The following is a 12,282-nucleotide window of genomic DNA, read 5'->3' on the forward strand; positions in this document are numbered from 1 at the left end:
GAGAGAATGAGGACCAATTTAAGACTTAGCTTAAAATATCTCTACAGGATTCCAGGAGATTGGATGAAGTTTAAGTTATGAAGTTATCTAGGAAACATTAATAACTCTCTCTGTTGGTCTGCAAAATCATGTTATTAAAACTCAAGCCATTTGGCAAGAATAATCATCAATGTATAGAATGCACCTGAACAATCATGAGTTAACTTTTCCATCTTTCAGTTATCATATTCATATCTAAATACATTTGTGTTGACTGAATGACTACTGATCAAACTACATATGTGCGGAAAAGGACAAAAGATAGAAATGTGAATGTTGGAAAAACACTTACTACTTAAATGCAAGTATTTTGATAAAAAACATTATCAGTGAGCTCACCAAGGAAATGTTATCTGGGTGCTGGATTGGTACAGAAATCTCTAGCTATCCATTGGGTACAGTGGGATTTAAGGGTTCACCTGGAAGCTCTATCAAAATTTGCTTAACTCTAGCAGACCACCAGGATCCCTCTGGTTCCAGTGGGCTTTTAGAATCTCCAAAGCTCTTAGACTTGAACCACATTTTGTTTTTGGAAACAGACTCAGAAAGAAAGAGGAACAGGAGCAGCTAGGAAGTGTTTTTAGTAATGGTTCAGAAAGTGGGGTCCCAGGAGCAGCAGCATTATAGTCTAAGGAGAAAAGAGAGGGACTTGTTAGATACGGAAATTCTTCGGCCCCTCTCCAGACCACCTGAATCAGAACCTAGGGTTAGCAGGCCGGGCACGGTGGCTCACGCCTATAATCCCAATACTTTGGGAGGCTAAGGTGGGTAGATTACCTGAGGTCAGGAGTTTGAGACCAGCCATCTTTCAGCAAGAAACATGATTACTGGAGGATGTGATATACCACCTAGGTTTGTGTGCAACTATTTTGCCATGATAAGATTATCTATTACTCAATCTTAGAAGTAGCAAAAGAAATTATGGAATGCTTTTTAAGGCATACTTCTCCATTGAATCAGTAATTAAGGAAAAACTATGGCAGGGAAAATAGAAAGGTTAGGCAATTTGTGTTTCCCAATGGTTTGAAAAAGCAGTGGCTGTTGCATTTCTGCTACAGGCTGCTAAATCCAAATTGATGAAACTTTTGGCCCAGCCTTGCATAATTCCCTTTGAAATGTTTTGTCATGTCTGTCAGTTTAGTCATACTTTAAGATGTTACATGTTTAACTTAGGGAGATGAATGCAGAGTCTGAAAATATGTCATCGAAAGCAAAAAAAAAAAGTGACTTCAATTTATGACAAAAATACAGCAGAGGGACTGAATTGGAATCTTCAGAGAGCGTGAGTATTTGAGACCCTGCCAAATGTTAATCCCTTTCAATGGAAAGAAGGATCAGGAATGTACATTGGCCCTATATCTTCATTTAATTGAGGACTACTAGTTATCTGGAAACATTTTTGTTATTGTGTCTAATTTTGCACTATGTTTGGCATCATTTTCAAAAAACCTTTACCCTGGTTTGTTTATTTATTTTTTGGCTCTGATCAGCAGTATTAATTCAATTCTATTTGTTTTCTACATAATTAAATTGTTCTATGTGAGCATCAATCTATTACAGTGTTACAAGTTAGTTCATTGTTTCAAGGAGGTAATGTTAGTATATCTCTGAAATAATATGTAGGTCTCTGATTGAGTAATGAAATACAATGTATTCAACTTATTCTCTCTATTTAGCCTACCTGGAACCATGTTTGTCAGACTAACTCACCACAGAGTAGGCATGGATAAACTTGTGTGAGGTCAAAGCCCATACCACTGAGGATACTAATATAAAAGATTACCAATTTGTGACACCTTGCTATTGCATTATTATCCATGCTTACGAGGCTGGTTGCAGTGAGATGTCTAATTTGAATTTTCTGAACCATGCCTTTAATGCTTACATACCTGAGGTATTTATCCAAACACATTGTAGGTTTACCTCCCTCAAATATCCAGCCATCCATCCGTTTCCTTCTGAGCAGAGCAATAAAAATCAAGCCAGACCCTATGCTTTACGTATAGAACTGGTATGATTTACAGCCAGGCTGAGTATAAAATCATAAAACTTTCAGTACGTGGTTAATATATAACCATCAAAATAACAGAGTGCAATTCTAAATTTATGAGGCTGAACTTAACACTGAATATCAAATAAGAATCACATTGATCTCTGTAGCAGATGACTTAAAAACACATTAGGTGGCATAACTGCAAGACAGTACATTGATTTAAGCATAAAATGCATAGCATTCAATACTTTACCACCTAACGTTTCTCAATAATGAACAAAGCTGTTGTATATTGATGAATGGAAAATTATTTGTTTTGTTATATTACAGTGCTCACGGAGATGCCTTGTATTTAGGCTAGGCAAACATGGTTTGAATCACATTTGGCAAAGGGTCACATTGGATGGACATTTTACTGAATTTATACTTGTTTCTCAAAATAACTATACAGAAGCATTATCATGATGACAGTTTTCTCATTTTCTCTTTTAACAGAGGAAAGATTCATACCAGGTAGATACTGACTTTTTGTAGAAATACATTTTACTGTAAATTTTCTGATAAAGGCAATTCCACATGGAATTTTAAGGTTGGTCTCTCCAAGTGCATGAAGTGATCTTGTAAAATTACCACATACAGAAAATCTAAAAGCATATTTTAAAAAGAAACAATAATTTTATGGTAAATACATATTTTATAAAAATCTTTACCATAGAAGGATTTTTAAAAAATTGATTGGAATAAGGAATATTAGGAAATGTTAATAGCTACAGGTGTGTCCAGGTAATGTAGATAGCAAAATGGATAAAATTGGTTCTGATATGGGGTAAAAAACAAAAGCTAACACTCCGCAAGTGATTTAGGGTGATTTATGGCGTGATTTATGGAGGTACCAGGGGCCCTGGTTCGCTAGAGAGAGAGCACCCACTTCTCAGCTTCCTCTATCTGATTGTTGTGTCTGGGTGTAAGAAAATATCAGATCTTGGGATCTGCAATAAAAGTGAGATATACAGATTTATCTATGAAGTCTCCTGATTTTAAAACACTAACAGATGATTTAAATGGGAAATAAGAGGTACTGATCAAATGTAACCTATCGTAGGTCAATTTCCAGCACTCACACTGCTGGTTAAAGATCACTCATCTTCAGGCTTCTGGGAACATTGCTTCATCCAGAGGAGCAAGAGTTATCCTTTCTGTTGGTGGAAAAAATAATCAGTGGAAGAATCCGATATTCAAATTTTCATAATTTGCTTGGGAAATATCACCTTGGTACATCAGTTAATATTTTACTAAATGAGCCCTGTTGTATTATAAGTTTCCATCAGGCGGGTGGTAACTTCAAGACTTTGGTGAGAAAAGCTCCTTTGCAAGTTGGTTCTCTTTCCTCACAAGTCTCCATAGGTAAAGAATTTTGCCAGGACTCGGAGAACAGCATTCACCCATTGAAGTGTTAATCGCAAAGCAAATCTAGGTGCAAAATTGGCTGACAGGTCTGCCACAGGAACATTTCTGTCTATCACTATTTCAACTGTAGGATAGATAGGTAAGTCCCTTTTCATGAAACAGTGCTGGGAGGAAATTGTATCATTCTTTCAAATAAGTGACTCTTTAAATAAAAAAAAACTACTACAGCTTTAACTTTACATTCAAATAAATGATATATGCATATTTGTAGTACGTATTTTACCTGTTGTATACTTTCTAGCATTATGTTTTCAGGCTAATTTTCCTTCATAATAAATTAACTTATTACTCTTCATGACATGCAAGATGGACTGTGATGTTAAAGAATAATGTTTTCTAATTATCATTGACATTTGCAGAGAAGATTAAAATTTAATAAAATTAATTGTCCATTCTTGAATGGCTTACTTTGCAGTTAATCATATAACTCTGATTTCTCATACTCTTATGAAAACTTCTGAATTTCCTGTGTCTTATTAATATCCATAGTAAACCCAGAACTTAGAAAGTAAGTTAGATTTTTTCCTTCTGTTGACATTGTTGAAGCAAAAAAAAAAAGTATTGATTTTGAAAAAATTCTATGGTTGAAGTTTTTCAACTGAAACCTTTACCAGTAATCTCACCCATCTTATTAGGAAAACCTAACTTCTGGAGGTTATGTTGAATGGTGAGGAATGTATCCTCTTCACCGTGGTACATCTCTAGTAATATAATTTGAAGTGCTAGGGCCCCTTGCATCCATTTCTGAATCTGTTATTAGTTGATTAAATTAGCTGGCTGGATCAGTACAGTGAGAAGAGACGCAGTAATGATATTATGGAATTAGTATGCTATGATGAATTGTCAGGAGAAGTAATTGTGACAGCCCTGTGGCCATATGCACTTAGCCATGCAATTTATAGTCATTTGGAGAGCCAAGGACTTTTCAGTTTGGGTTAGGAAATTTGTTCCTGCTTTTGACATAGTTTGAGGGATATGTGTGTAAGAGTGAAGGGGGTGCTTAGCAGCGATTCAGGAAGAAATCAAAAGTCTCACTTCTTAGCCAATGGCATTTGGATGATTTTCAGGGAATAAGCCAGTGTGTGGATGCCTTTATTGTAACAGTGCCAATTCCTTTAAATAGATTTATATGATAGTGCCGTTACTTTATGGTTGCTGAAGATAATGTTACTTTGGGTAAGATAAAAGTAAATGCAATCTGGTATCACGATTTCCCTTGTTATGGAACACTGTAAATTCTCATCCATGTACTGCATTTACAGCAATCCTGAAAACATTGCTGGGGTTGTTTTGATTTAAATACATACGGGGCTCCTAATTGCAAGTAGTTTTTAAGCAACTTAAAATATAACATTACTTTTTGTTTGTTTGTTTTGCAACTATCTGCAAGATAAACGGACTGTCAGATGCCTCTAAAAGGCTTATGATGACAGCAGTTGGCAATGCAAATATTGGCACGACACCACATTAGGGCAAATTTATTGCAGAATTACCAAAACATGTATAACTGTGAAGTCACCTCAGTACAACTATTATATGAGAATTACTCTCTTGCTGTTTTTGTTTTTGCTTTTGTTTTTGTTTTGTTTTGTTTTTTCATTTTATGATCACCAGGCTACAGTAATATTCAGTAGTACAATGAGCATGCTTACTGACTTTCTCACTCCAAACCAGATTCATGCAGAAAACTACTTCTTTTTCTTTTAGCTGGCTATAGAAATTTTCTGTGTATAATCGATTGCTTTTATTTCTCAAACAGGATTTTCATTTGATTACAAATGATTGTTTCGAGATCATTCAAATCAATCAAATGATGTTTGATTACATAGATTGTTTCATTTTTCTTTTCTTCTCTTGTAGTCATTGTTTTATCCATTGTTAACTCAATGTCAATATTTCAAAGATAATCTATAATCAAATATTGTCTTAGGATCTTATTTTATGTCTTAGCCCCTTCTCCATGTCCCTAATCTTAATCACCCAGAATTACACATTTAGAAGCACTTCTTCAGTAATTCTGTAGTTGTACATTTCACTTTGAAGGTAATAGAAGGATGTCTGTCACTTCTTCATTTCTGTGTCCTTCCAGCTCACTAACACTCTATCTGGGAGTTATTTTTGACTCTCCTCCTTCACCTTCCAAGTCTAATTTAACACCAACACTTGCTGATTCCTTCCCAGCACAGTCCATCCCTGGCCCCTTTCATCATTCTGTACTGGAGTGCAGTGCTCCCCTCTTAGTCCATCTCTCTGCCATCTCTTCCCAGACCAGTAGAACCTATATATACCAAATTGCCAGATGGATCTCTTAAATTTTTATTATAGCCCCTCATATTTCCTCCATGTGACATGAGGCCTTTTGCTTATTCTTATTCCAGCCTACAGAACTTATGTGCTTTTTCTCTCCTCTATCTTACCCTTTCCCTAGCACACATAGTTGGCTAATTATAATTGTAATTTATAAATTTTTGTGCCAGGTACTGTGCTAAGTGCTTTCCATACATTATCTAGTTTAAGCATCATGGCATTCCTACGTGGTAAGTGGTGTGATTCCCTTTTTATAGTCAAAGAAACAGAGGTGTGAAACAACTTGCCCACCAAAGTGAAGGTGTAAGAGGAAGAGCCAGGGCCCAAAAGTAGGTCTGTCTGACTTTGTAGTGAAACCATCAACTACCGTGCAGCACTGGCACCCTGGCTACACGTGGTTGTGTTGCTGTTTCCCTGGTGTGAATTTGCATTCAGTATTCATCTTTCTGATAATTTGTGTTCCTCCTCCCCTTTGTGTACATTTGGAGACTGACCGCACCTTTCATTTGGCATTTTCATATTCATTTTACTGAATTAATTTGCATTGAATAATGTGTCACTCAATATTTGTGCTTGTACATGTACATCCTCACCTAGACCACAACCAAATTAAACTGCTTTGGAGAGCCAGGCGCGGTGGCTCACGCCTGTAATCCCAGCACTTTGGGAGGCCAAGGTGGGTGGATCACCTGAGGTCAGGAGTTCGAGAACAGCCTGACCAACATGATGAAACTCCATCTCTACTAAAAATACAAAATTAGCAGGGCATGGTGGCACATGCCTGTAATCCCAGCTACTTGGGAGGCTGAGGCGGGAGAATTGCTTGAACCCCGGAGGCGGAGGTTGAGGTGAGCCAAGATTGTGCCATTGCAACAAGAGTGAAATTGTCTCAAAAAAAAAAAAAAAAATTGCTTTGGAGAAACGTATAGCATCAAAATATTTTCCATTCTTCAATACAATACTTTGGACTTACAGTTCCTAATGAAGGTGGACATTCAACTTACTAATTGTTCCACTTTGTCAGGGTGACTTTGTTGCTATATTATATTTTAATATTTTCATTTCATAAATTGCAGGAAAATTAGATTGTCTTCTATGAAACTTGAGAAAAGCTAAGTTTTGCAAACAAGCTCCTGATCATACAGCAGTAGCCAGAACAATGAACAGGACATAAACAATAAAGAATCTGTGACCAACAGGAAGATATGGAGATTTGCATACTTTTAAAACCTTATGTGATTAATATTAGATTCAATCTTTACATTTCTTTTTATAACATTTTGTTCCATAAAAAAATGTCAAGCATGTGTTTGCTGGGAGAAGGAAGAGTTCATTATTCTTATGGTTTGCTTCATTATATTTTGAAAAGCCAGGGATGGGGAAATCAACATTGGTAAAAGCAATTAGTGATGTGGGTTGAGGTGGGGAAATTACATCCTATCCCTTGGCATCAAGAATAAATACCAATTATTATCATATATAGAAGTGTGCCTGTGTCGCTTAAAAAATTATGATTGCTTCAAGATAGTTTAAACATTATCATCTAATAAAAGCATATTGAGAAATTAGATAATTTGACTAAAGTATATAACTATACTAAGCAACCTAAACTTAAAATTATATATATATTTACATATATGTTTCATGTTATAAAATACAACATACTATATATATATATACACACATGAAAACTTACATGTGTAGATAGATAGATAGATAGATAGATAGATAGATAGATAGATAGATAAATTATTTAAATATGTTGATAGGCCAGGTAAGGTGGCTCATGCCTGTAATTCCAGCACTTTGGGAGGCTGAGATGGGCAGATCGCTTGAGGTCAGAAGTTCGAGACCAGCCTGGCCAACCTGGTGAAACCCCGCCTTTACTAAAAATACAAAAATTAGATGGGCATGGTGGCTCATGCCTGTAATCCCTGCTATTTGGGATGCTGAGGCAGGAGAATGGCTGAGCCTGGGAGGTGGAGGTTGCAGTGAGCTGAGATGGTGCCACCGCACTCCAGCCTGAGTGAAAGAGTGAGACGTCATCTCAAAGTAAATAAATAAATAAATATAGATAGATAGATAATTGGGTAGATGGGTATTTAGAACGACAAAATTTCATCAGCATCTTTTCCCATTTCGCTTAGGCTTCTGAAAAGCCCTTCTCGGTCAGAATGACTGAAACAAAGAGATGACCTTTTTAAAGTTACATAATATATTTTCAGCACATCCCCTGACTAACACTATGAAAAGTGCATCCATTCTAGAGTCAGACAGGCCTAAGTTACAATTCTGGATTTACTCATCACTTTCTGTGTGTTTTTAAATGAGTTATGCAACTTCTCTTCAGTAAACCAAGAATAAATATACCTATGTTATCAAGCTAAGATTATCCGAAAAGGGAAAACTCAGCCCTCATTTGAACTAAAATCAGCTTAAAAGGCAAATTGTAAGTAACAAGAGGGGACTTCCAATAGTGAGCAAGTTCCACCAATATAGTAAGCATTCCAGGATTTTGCAGCAGCAGAGAGCATGATTGGAACATTTCAATGAGAATTTATTTGGCATAAAGGGAGTTAGAATTAAGTTGAACTTTGAAGTAAGTGTAATAATTAAAATAATAAAAGAAAAGAAGGCAAAAGGAAAAGATGTAGGTATAGAGTTTTATACTTCGCAAAAGGTCACCAAAATTCCTGGTGACCAGTTGCTTAATATGAATAGGGAAGCCAGAAGCAGGAGTAGTTTGCAACTTGGAAAGCACGTGTCCGTGAAAAGTGGAGAGCTTATTGTTACCCTGTGTGAAGGAAATTGTAGGCTATGAGACCTTTTAATTTTTCTAGACTATCTTAAATCCAATTTTCAAAAAAAATCTGATTTTTAAATGATGTTAAATTATTCAGGCTTTCTGGGACCAAATAAATTATGTGGACTCTGGGATGGTGGCCTCTCTACTGTACTGTGAATGAGGACATGTATAGCTGGTAATAAGTATGATGGCAAGTGGAGTGGAGTGGGCTTTACACCCTTTTCAGCGGGGAGCCCTGGAAGTTCTATGAACTCACCTCCTACCAGTATTCTTCTCACTCACTCACTTCCAGCCATGCGGTCTTTGAATAAGCCAATCCCATTTCCAATTTAGGGAGTTTTGCACTAAGTATTCTTCGTGCCTGAAATGTTCTGCCTCAGGTATCTTCAGGTCTAATGTTGTCTCCTTCAAGTTCTCAATAAGGCCCACCCTGACCATTGTGTAAACTTGCAACTCCCTTCCCATCCCTGTTTTAGCACGATACCTCGTCTTTTTCCGAGAGTACCATCATTCTCTACTATAGAATTTACTCCCTTATCACAACTTCTTCTTATTATCACCCTCTCCCTACTGGAATATTAGTTCCAGGGTGGCAAGAATCTTTGTTTCGCTTACTAATATACCTAGAACTAAGCCTGATATGTTGCACACACTCAAAATATTTGTTGCATAAAGAAATGAGTGAAGGAAGGAATGAATTCAATTGTTATTTAAAGACCATAGTAAAAATGTGGACACGTACTTTTGAAGCACAAGACTAAACTAAATTAATCGGAGACAAGAGGACTTTAACATGGGGGATTGGAGGCACCAGCATAGTAAGAATTGGGAAAGGCTTATAAAATTGTAAAGGTGTTTTGAGGTCGTGGTTAAACAGTATTATGTCTATGCTAAAACTTAAAGAGTTATTTGCTAATTAACTAACCTCATATGGAACAAAAACCCCACATTGTTGACATCTCAAAAGAAATATTAGTCTGACTTAGGCCACTGATCCATGCTACTCAGTGTTGTTTTTCTGACAATAGCAATAAAGATAATTATATTTGAATATTAATGGTTGTTTTGCAAAGCATTGTTCTGATAGAGTAGTCACTTATATTGAAATTAACATTTCCAGCATACACACGTTAACCTTGTCCTCAGTCAACAGCTAACTTAAATTAAGTGCCTATTAGAGCTCCATTTAACTAGAGATCAGACCAGCCTCGGCATGGGTGTTGTCCCTGAGGTGTTAAAAGAGAGCCAAGCTTCTGCTCAACAGGTGGCCCTCCTCTTTGAACTTCTAGTGAGAGCTCCAGTGAATATGTGGAGATATATTCAATGGGCATTGTAATGTGGCAGGACAGAGTGTGGACGCTGGCGACTAATAAACTGGATTTAAGATGGTTCTTCATGTCCATTAGCTCTGTGGACTCCTAGATAGTTCACAATAAACCTCAGCATCCTTACCTATAAAATAGATAATAGGAACATCTACTACATAAGATTCTTGTGAATATAACATGAGCTAGTATATACAAAATTCCTTATCACACTGTTTTGTTGGTAGTATTCTGTTTTTCGTTTGTTTGTTTTGAGATGGAGTCTCCCTCTGTCATCCAGGCTGGAGTACAATGCCACCATCTTGGCTCACTGCAACCTCTGTCTCCCAGGTTCAAGCAATTCTCTGCCTGAGCCTCCCAAGTAGCTGGAATTACAGGTGTCTGCCACCACACCCGGCTAATATTTGTATTCTTAGTAGAGACGGAGTTTCACCATCTTGGCCAGGCTGGTCTTGAACTCCTGACCTTGTGATCCACCTGCCTCAACCTCTCAAAGTGCTGGGATTACAGGCGTGAGCCACCATTCCCGGCCGGTGGTATTCTTAAGAATGTTTTGTCTACCCTCTCCATTAATAGGATATATTTATGACTTTTACAAGTAAACGTCATAATTGTTTGGCACTTGCAATAGTGGTGATTAGTTCGACAAGTAGCACAATTATTCTGTTTCAGTAGGATGTAACCTCATATCTTAACCAAAATATAACGTGGCTAGCAATTTTACAATATTCAAAATACTTCAGAAGTCCACAATATGCAGTTCAACATAATAATTTCTCATTTTCTCCAATCAGCATCCCAGGAGATCTAGTTATTCATGCAGATCAACATGTCCATGATTTAAGCCATGAGCTTTTAGGAACTTCACTGGCCCAAAGCTAATAGGTGAAAAGATATATACCTAACATTTTAAAGGATTTTCAACTCTTGATATCTTATTTTGCAAAAGAGCTTTGCAGCAATAATTTATCAGGCAGCCTCTCTGTCCATATTGGAGTATTCTCTAGAATGATTCTTATGTTTATTTCACATTTCCCTTCCCTGTGAGAAGACAACTCCAGGTAAGGAGAATTGGGAGTTAATAAGATGCATGCCACTGATAGCAACAGTCTATTTGATGTCTATTTCCAAAAGAAAAGTGCAAAGTGGAGAGTGTAATCCCTTAACGTAAGATACCTCCATGAATCCCATTGCCTCCATGTGAATCCTGATGCCAGAGCTGCAAGGAGCATACACTGTCAGGGTACAGAAAATGAAGACCTCTCTGCTTGAAAGTTTAAATGCCCTGCTCAGCAGGAAGTCTAGAAAGATTTGTTCAACTGAAATGAGCTTATAATCAGGCTTTCATCCAAAGATAAGGAAAGACAACATCCAGTAGTTTTATGATGCACTCTTACCAGGAAAACACAAATAGTTTTGTCCATGTTGTGCAGCGTTGACTCCTGTATAGCATATCTCAAACTGCAATCATGAAAGCGTTCCATTTCCAACTAAGAAGAAAAAGTCACCCATGAAACTTGACACCATACCTACCTTTTTTTAGCAGTGAACAAAAAATACACATTGTTAGTGTCGCCCATTCTATTTTTTCATTTTCTTTTTATGATTTAGAGGTGTTCCTAAGACTTGCAATTATTTAAATAAAATTATTGTAGCATTTTTAGGGGTCATTGGTACATTTACTCAGCAAAGTTAGCTGCCTGAAAGACAGATTAACTGCTAATCAGTGCTTAATGAGGGCTTTGCCGCGCCATGTTTGAGTACTTGTCAGTATGAGAATATCGATTAGTAAAGCCACCTTTTGGACTTATTGTTGGTAAACTGGGTTGATTTCTGAGGTGGATAAAATGCATGGCTAGATATTCTGTCCACTGTGCTGTTGGCAGGCTGTTGTTTATCACAAGGTTTTAGTGTTCTTAATGAACTGTTAATAAGCTGTCAATTATAGTGTTTATGCAAATTAGGGAAAGAGACATTGAAGGATTGATGTGCCTAGAGTTAAAAATGCCTTCTTGATACGTTATAAAGTAAATAATTCCCCTTTTAATAATTGTCCTTAAACATTTGCTCTTCTTCGCCACTGAACCATTCCCATGTTGGGCACCCTGGAAAACAATAGTCCAGGACTTCTTTTAAGCCTTATACTGAGAAAACAAGACACATCTATCTCTAGGATGTACTTTGCTTTATGTTAGCAGTTCTGGAATCATTTTCATTGACCCTCGGCTGTAAGTGAAGTTCAATATCAAGTGTTCTGAAATTCATAGGTAACTATTTTATAATTCTCATGTGGGGCATCCATTTTCGCCTTTCTTCCCGCTGGAGACCATCCACCATGGCGAAGC

At 36.9% G+C, this 12,282-nt stretch overlaps 1 protein-coding gene across 3 annotated transcripts in view; it reads left to right on the forward strand.

The window, feature by feature from the left end:
• Nucleotides 1-12,282, forward strand: part of TENM2 (teneurin transmembrane protein 2) — a 1,186,617-nt gene that overhangs the window by 337,528 nt on the left and 836,807 nt on the right. The gene's annotated exons all lie outside the window — the stretch shown is intronic.

The sequence above is a fragment of the Pongo pygmaeus genome, chromosome 4 (genome assembly GCF_028885625.2).
Source record: "Pongo pygmaeus isolate AG05252 chromosome 4, NHGRI_mPonPyg2-v2.0_pri, whole genome shotgun sequence".
Classification (NCBI taxonomy): Eukaryota; Metazoa; Chordata; class Mammalia; order Primates; family Hominidae; genus Pongo; species Pongo pygmaeus.